Below are 7,540 nucleotides of genomic sequence, written 5' to 3'. Positions count from 1 at the left end.
GAGGGAGAGGAGCCACGGGGTCATTCCTCTCCCCCTTGGGCACATAGAGGTTTGGACGAGCTGAAGAGGCACCAAATCTCATCGCAAAGGGCCAACAATACCTTCATTTGGGAAGCACATAACCTATATTTTTATGAGACACCAAATTGCAGGGTGCACCACGACGTTCTTGCCGTGGCCTCGACGAAACCCTGCGTCAGCCGATGCGGTGAGGGGGCACCAAATATTTCATTTCGGGGCAACATAACCTTTAATTTCAAGAAGCACCAATTTCAGAGAGTACCAGAAAGGGCGCTAACCCTGATTCTGAAAGAGCCATTAATTCCAGGGGCATAACTATGTTGAGCTTTCCGCCCTGATAAAATCCTGGATTGGACCCATGGGCAAGGAGGCTCAAAAACCGTCCCTGTGGGACGACATCATCTTGTTTGCCAAGGGGTACTAAATCAAAACGGGCCATTTACAAAGCCCAAAACCATAATTTAAAAGGGCACCAAAATCCAGCGGCATTACAATCGGTGTGCCTGTCACTTTGGAAAACTTCTGAATCGGACCGGTCGGGGAAGGGGCACCTCGTTCAAGGAAGCAGGCACCAACAGCTTCCGTTGTCACTGGGGCTTTGCGATGCGTCATCACAACGCCCGTGCCTCTCCATTAACGAAATCCTGCATCGGCCCATTCGGCCAAGCGACGAATTTCTTTCGGACCACCATTGCATTTATTTCCTTGAGACACCAAATGAATGTGGTCAACTGAAAGAACAGTTGAAGTTGGTCCAAAACTTCCGTTTCAAGGGGCACCGAAATACAAGGGCACCACAATTGCCTGGCCTTACACTGTCGAAATCCTGGTTCGGCTCCTTCGGTGAAAAGGCAGCAAGACCCTTTATGGCGGGCATCATAACACTTATTTTTATGAGCCTCCCATGTAAATTGGAACACTTCACTCGGCCCAAACATTCATTTCAAGGCGATGCGAGATTTCAGGGGCACTTAAAATGGCCCCTAAAGCTTTATTTTCGCGGAGAACCGAATTAAGCACGACTCCCCCACCTTCCCCTTAGGCTCCAAGGGTCCCATGGGTTTCGAATGTCCTTTTTTGGTCCCTTGGGGCCGAAGACCAAGAACCCGATTAAAGGGTCCGAAGGGCATGGCAGAGGTCGTATGGAGGGATCACAGCCCGAAGGCCGAACCCTAAAATGTAAGAGTAGCTCTATCACTGATCGGAGACCCGTGTGACTGTGTGACTCTGCACCATTTCAACCAGGGACCGATAAGGCAAACAAGTGTCTCGATGCTTATTATTGGACTTCCTACGCCAGTAAAGAGTCTGTCTGCATCAGCGAAGACCCTTGCGCCGATCCGTTGCTGGATGTCTCAGAGGGCCAGCCGCATCGAGGAGGGGACTGGTCATGATGCATCATTCTGAGGGTTTCCGTACGGTCCTGTGAGCTATCACCAGACTAAAAGCCGCTGTGAGCCCCAGGATGGGACATAATGCCTTCAGCTGCTGACCAGAACGTTTTATGAATGCAATTTAGTTGACTGACCAGTTGATTCTCTGAACGGGTTCAGCAGCTGCGGCATTACGAGCAAGAGGGATTGCGCCATTGCGCCTTCCCATTGCTTCTTCCCGTAATCCGTCCCGACCACCAATCTAAAAACTCCACTAGTAAAACATCCGGCAGGGGAACACCTTTTACATGCATGCCTATTGACTTCATGAAGTGTTGGATGCTTCATGAACCAAAGTACCGATTTCGATGCGTGGTCATTTCCATCCGTCTCTTGACCGCTGCCGGGTGTTGCTTCAAGGTTCCGTATACTATAATGGTGTAATCACAACATTTTTGCTCCGATGTCTCACACAGCACCTCACGGAGGGGGCACCAAGGAATCACGCACAGCCCGACCACAATACTCTCCTCGCGCGCCGAGCGCTTACACAAAACACTGCAATTTTATCACCTACACGCAAAACAATAAAACTCAACATTTTGAACGCATTTCTCTTACATGACCACAGACGACTTCTAAACAAAGAAACGTATCGAACTACTGAATTATCTCTTTGGAGCAGCATCACAAGTAAATCACTTAGACAAGGAACAAGACACTGATGAATGGCGCGGATATTGGGTGGTTGGCATAGTGTTGTGATTTGCTGTGTTGATTGTGTTATTCACAGTGTGTAGTGCTAATGATAGATTCTGCACGCCTGAAGAATTGTTTGTTGTTGCCAAGTCAAAACGGCGGTGAGTGCTGTCCAGTGAAAAGTTTATTATCGGTTAGCAGGCTCGTGTTTTATGCTCTTACTTAAAATGTTTAGGGTGCCGACATGAAGTGAAGAGCCAGATATATAGAAGAGTCAGTCACCAGTGATATACCGTGCAAGTTCTGTGAGCACCATGGATAAAACATGTATACATATAGATAGATAGATAGATTGATAGATAGATAGATAGATAGATAGATAGATAGATAGATAGATAGATAGATAGATAGAGAGAGAGAGAGAGAGAAAGAGAGAGAGAGAGAGAGAGAGAGAGAGAGAGAGAGAGAGAGAGAGAGAGGAAGAGAGAGAGAGAGAGAGAGAGAGAGAGAGAGAGAGATATATATATATATATATATATATATATATATATATATATATATATATATATATATATATATATATAAACGTATATATGTATGCATCATTATTGAACGCAATGTGCGATTCGGTCAAAAGCACGGGCCAGAACTAACACGACACCATATTGGAGTGATCGGAAGCAGAAAACTTCACGGTAACTAAATGCCCACACATGTACACTTCGAAGATGCTAGAGAACTGGAAAAGTTCTCTTACTTTGTGATCTCCTTAGATTTCGGGATTGTATCCATCAAAAGTCCTCGTATTCAGGCCATTAAGTTTTAATATTCTTATGGATGTAGTTCGCATAAGGGAACCTAGCTTACTGCGCACAGTCCTAGAAGACTAGCCGTGCTTTGTATGCAGATACATGGAGCCTGTTCATCTTCGTCGGATGATGGTGGATTCTGTCATTTTAAAGCCAAGTATTTCGAAGAAAACATGGTAGCATACACTTTAATTGGCTGCTAAATACCATCAAAATGAACCACCAGCTTGATTCCTAGCTTATACACGGTTAGCGGGATAGTTGATGAGATCAGCTGATGGCTGAGGACTAATACAGAGTTTTTGCCTTGTCTGTTGCAAGTGAATACAGAATATCCTATTCTTTAAAAAAATATTAAAACGTAACGTACACGTATAATAATTGTCACAAATTCAATAAACAATGGAAATAAGATGCACGACGTCGGCGGCGTGTCAAATTGTGTTCCTCGTTGACAATAACGGATTCATCGGCGTAATCGCCATAGCCTTAGATTCTGTCATCAGTCGGCAAAAAGTAAAGCCCCAATAAAAACTATTAAGATTTAGGTCCCCGTCAATGGCGTAGGCCCTCCTATAATATGGAAAAACCCGTGACTTATAAGGATGGCACCTGAGCAATCGAAATTGTCGTGGCAGACCAATAAAGAGGCTCCAGTGAACAGTGAAGGGTCTTCATAACAAACGAGAAGAACCTCACACCAATATGATGGAACCCTTGAACGATCGGGAGCACCCCGGCAGGCTAACCTATAGAAACCCGTCGGAGTACAGGATCCCTGAACAAAGGGCAATAACCGAAGATCAGTGTACATGAATCAACACCCCTGTGTAATTAAGAGCGCCCGGGTAGGTTAACTGAGTGTGCTCTGACAAGTGAATGATCCTCAGCAAATAAGCTTAAAAAGGGAAAGAGCCTACGTCAATGAAGAGGGCCTCTGAGCATCGAGCGCCTCGGAGCGTCACCTTATATGGAGCCCCAGCAACAGCACGGGGTACTCCAAGCAAATGGAAAGAATCCGATATAAAAACCCGATACCAATATGAAGGGCCCTGAGCAACCGAGTGTACCCCGGCATTTGGGGTCCCGGCGGCAGCGGTGGGGAGGGAGAGCCCGCTTATCCCGCAGGCGCAGCGGTCCCCGCCGAACCCGCGCCGGCCGCCATGCCTCCAGCCGCGCCGCTACTCGGCTCGTCTGCGCCCAGTCAGCCGGTGAGCCCCGGGGCGCGGCCGCGCCCAGGCCGGACACGGCCGCCAAGTGCTTAGGTTATTCACAGCAACCATGCTTGATTGTATGCATCACATGACCATCAGTGGAATGCCAGGTTGACTGTACCATCTGTTGTCAAAAGAGGGGAATAGCGGCAGGACTCAAAGATGCTTCTGTAGTGTTATCTAGAGGCAGGAATCTAACCTAGCCTGGTTGTCATGGATACTGGACGTTTTGAACACTGGACTTTATGACTCTGGACTTTGCGACTCTGGACTGTGCATCCCTGGACCTTGTGAACGCCCCCAGTGGGCACGGAACAGGACATTTTCTGGACTTTATGAACACTGGATGCTGCGATCCTGGACGATATGAACACTGGACGATTCGATCCTGGACTTTTTGATGGCCCCCTGTTCCCACCCCCGAAACACCTTCTATACATTGACAGACGGCGCAGACGGACAATTGACAGACGCGCAGTGCTTCCGCCTATCACTATAACCATCCAGTCCCGTACATGGCTACAGCTGCGACTGATCGGGTTGCGTCAATGTAAACTGCTGCTGCCCTGCCGTCATCTGTCGAGCAGAGCGTGCGCCAGATGGTGACCTTGAACACCAAGGACGCCCCTACTACACCAGCGCGCGGTCACTCCCCTTTGGACCAGTGGACTGCGTGGTCAGTACCGTCTTATTCGCGCGTCTCGACTGCCTCGAATCAGGCCACGAGCGCTTTGACGCTCCGTGTGCCTGTCGCTCTTCCCGGGACCGCGACGCCGCTCGGTTTCCCGTCTCGGCCACCGTCGGGCATTTCGGCCAGCTTGCCTCCCCCGAATGAGTCGTCACGCCGCAGATGTGAGCGTGTGCGTGTCCGCGTGTGTCTGGTAGCGGTTAGCGGCAGAGTGACGCCTGTAACGTAAGGGAAGTTGACCCCCATTGGCTACCAAGAACCGTGTCTGGGACACCAGCTGTGACGCTCTGTGATACCGGATCGTCAGACCCTATCCCACATATGTCTGCTGTTGACCAGCTTTGTTTTAGCTCGCCCCACCAGTCCCAAAAGTGTTGGTACTCAGGGTACGCATATCCGGCTATATAATCGCCATACGTTGCCCATCCGCGCTCGCGGCCCGAACGTTATACGACCAGTGTTTATCACCAAATGTAAGCTGAGCTCCGGTGCGTTTTGATCCGAGACGCAGGCCTCATTCTCGACAGCCAACATTGAATGCTCGAAAGACGTACTTTGACGGACAGAAACGCCATTCACTCCCCAAGCGAAGCAGGAAAGGTATCAGTATACCAGTCCAGTTAATCTCCAACCAACTAATCTTTTCTGATCAGTCAGTTGTATCAACAAAGTCTCGATCGTTTGGTGTGAACAGCTGGTTGAGTTCTTTTTACGAAAAAAAATATATCAAGCCCGAACCAGATCTTACCGGTTCACGATGTACCACGCTGGGTGTGATAATGGACCCATGCCCGAGTCGATGGACGTGTGCGACGCCAGTTGGACATCCAGTGCACGTCATAGCTCAGTTATGCCCGCTGACACTTGAGCTGCTTATGCCGTTGGAGACATCACGCACATTCAAGAAGCCCGGCGAGAATTCACGTCTGTATTGGCATCATCCAGAACGTTGTCCAGTCGGCCAGTTGCTCACTGTGTGTTCCATAGCCAGGATGCACAGCGCGACAACACATTAAATGGAGGTGCCGTTCCTCAACGCATCACATGCCGCAACCTTAGTACTCCCAGGAAAAGATGCTTAGCACAACTCCGTGGACTGGTCTTCCTGCTTCTTCAGCTAGCATAATTTGCATATGCATAGTTTCCGCTTGATGTCATGAACGAAAGAGACAAAACCTGTTGCTTATCTATGGTAGTCAATTTTTGCATCGGGAAGATCCCATGTGGTCTCGTTAGCGCTGATGCGGGGCTAAATAGAGCACTTCCGATCGCCTAATCGCATATGTAGGAGGATGCTTGTTTAGTTTACGTAGGTAATATTTTCGCATCCACCGACCAATGCGTATGTCCATTCCAACTAAAGAAAAAAGTTCTGCAACGATCACAAACTGACGTTTGTTCTACCTGAAAACAAGTTTCCTTCGTTCCTTTGCTCTGAAAACATATGGAGATTGTTACCCCAGAGTCAGGAAAGTTTGGAGCAGCGCAAGAACCTTGCGACACTCAAATTTGAGACGAGTCAAGCAGTTTCTATGCTTTTGTCATTTTCATCCCGGATATTTGTTTCACCCGGCGGAGCTTTTGCTGCCGCTCAGATGGCTTATTCGAGCCTATACCAAGCTCACCAGGACCGAAGAGTGTGATCAGGCCTTTCAGCCACAAAGACCGGTCTCGCACGACATTGCGCGTTTCCTTCGCGGATGGCTGTGGTGAATTGAAACCTTGAGCTGTCGCAAGAGTTATAGAAGAATGGGAAGCCGCAGCCCCTGCACGAAAGAATGAACGGAGCCCACCTGCCGCCTGGTGCTTACCTTGGTCGCAATTTACTCAAAGCTCAGATGAAGTTTTTATCGGCGGAGAAAGAACTTATCACCCGTTTATGTGGTGTCACCAGATCGCATTGCTACTTGACCAGCCAATCACAATCAAAGTGAGTTACCTACCACTGAGCAATCGCTTACACCCGCTTACCCCGGCGTTTGTCAGACCTGCTAGGACTGGGATGTTCAGCCGCCCCAATATGTTTCAGAGAGTCCAGGGGAGCAGCCAGCGCCTTGGCAAGGGGGGCACAGGGTTGACAAAGGATCCCTTGATAGCAAAAAGCCCCCCCCCCAAAAAAAAAAAATCGCCGCATGTGATCCATTTGCTATTGAGGACATGTTGTCATATATGTGTATATATATATATATATATATATATATATATATATATATATATATATATATCTAGACATATATTATTCACATCTTCTATAACCGAAGAATAAGACAGACGCTGGCACGATATCGATTTTGTCTTATCTTTGTAGTAAATAAACTGGCAAAATTACGAATTAAATGACGGGATGAAACACATCGCATCATGTTACAGTGGTCCAGTGGACTCGTTTCCAACCGATAGAACTCAGAAACTTTGTCAGAATCTTTATCTGGGTTGTACAGAAATAGCAAGAAATCCGCAACTGCAGATTTGAGATAAAAATGGGTCAACAATTGGTATTACCGTGGCCAGGCCATGTTTGTCTGGATATATTTCACATTCAATCAGAATTGGTTAAAGCTACGAATTATGTAACGTACATATGAGCAGGCGCGCTCGTATATCTTGACAACAAAAACTCGGCGCCTGGCGTTGCAGTCTCTTAAGGCCTAGAGGCCTCGGCCACGCGGTTTATACCAGACTATGACCAACAGGTGGACGAAAATAGTGACGCATCTGAAATAAGTACCTTTGAAC

Source organism: Pollicipes pollicipes, unplaced genomic scaffold (genome assembly GCF_011947565.3).
Source record: "Pollicipes pollicipes isolate AB1234 unplaced genomic scaffold, Ppol_2.1 Scaffold_7261;HRSCAF=8764_pilon_pilon_pilon, whole genome shotgun sequence".
In the NCBI taxonomy this organism is placed as follows: domain Eukaryota; kingdom Metazoa; phylum Arthropoda; class Thecostraca; order Pollicipedomorpha; family Pollicipedidae; genus Pollicipes; species Pollicipes pollicipes.
This window is presented reverse-complemented; position numbering follows the sequence as displayed.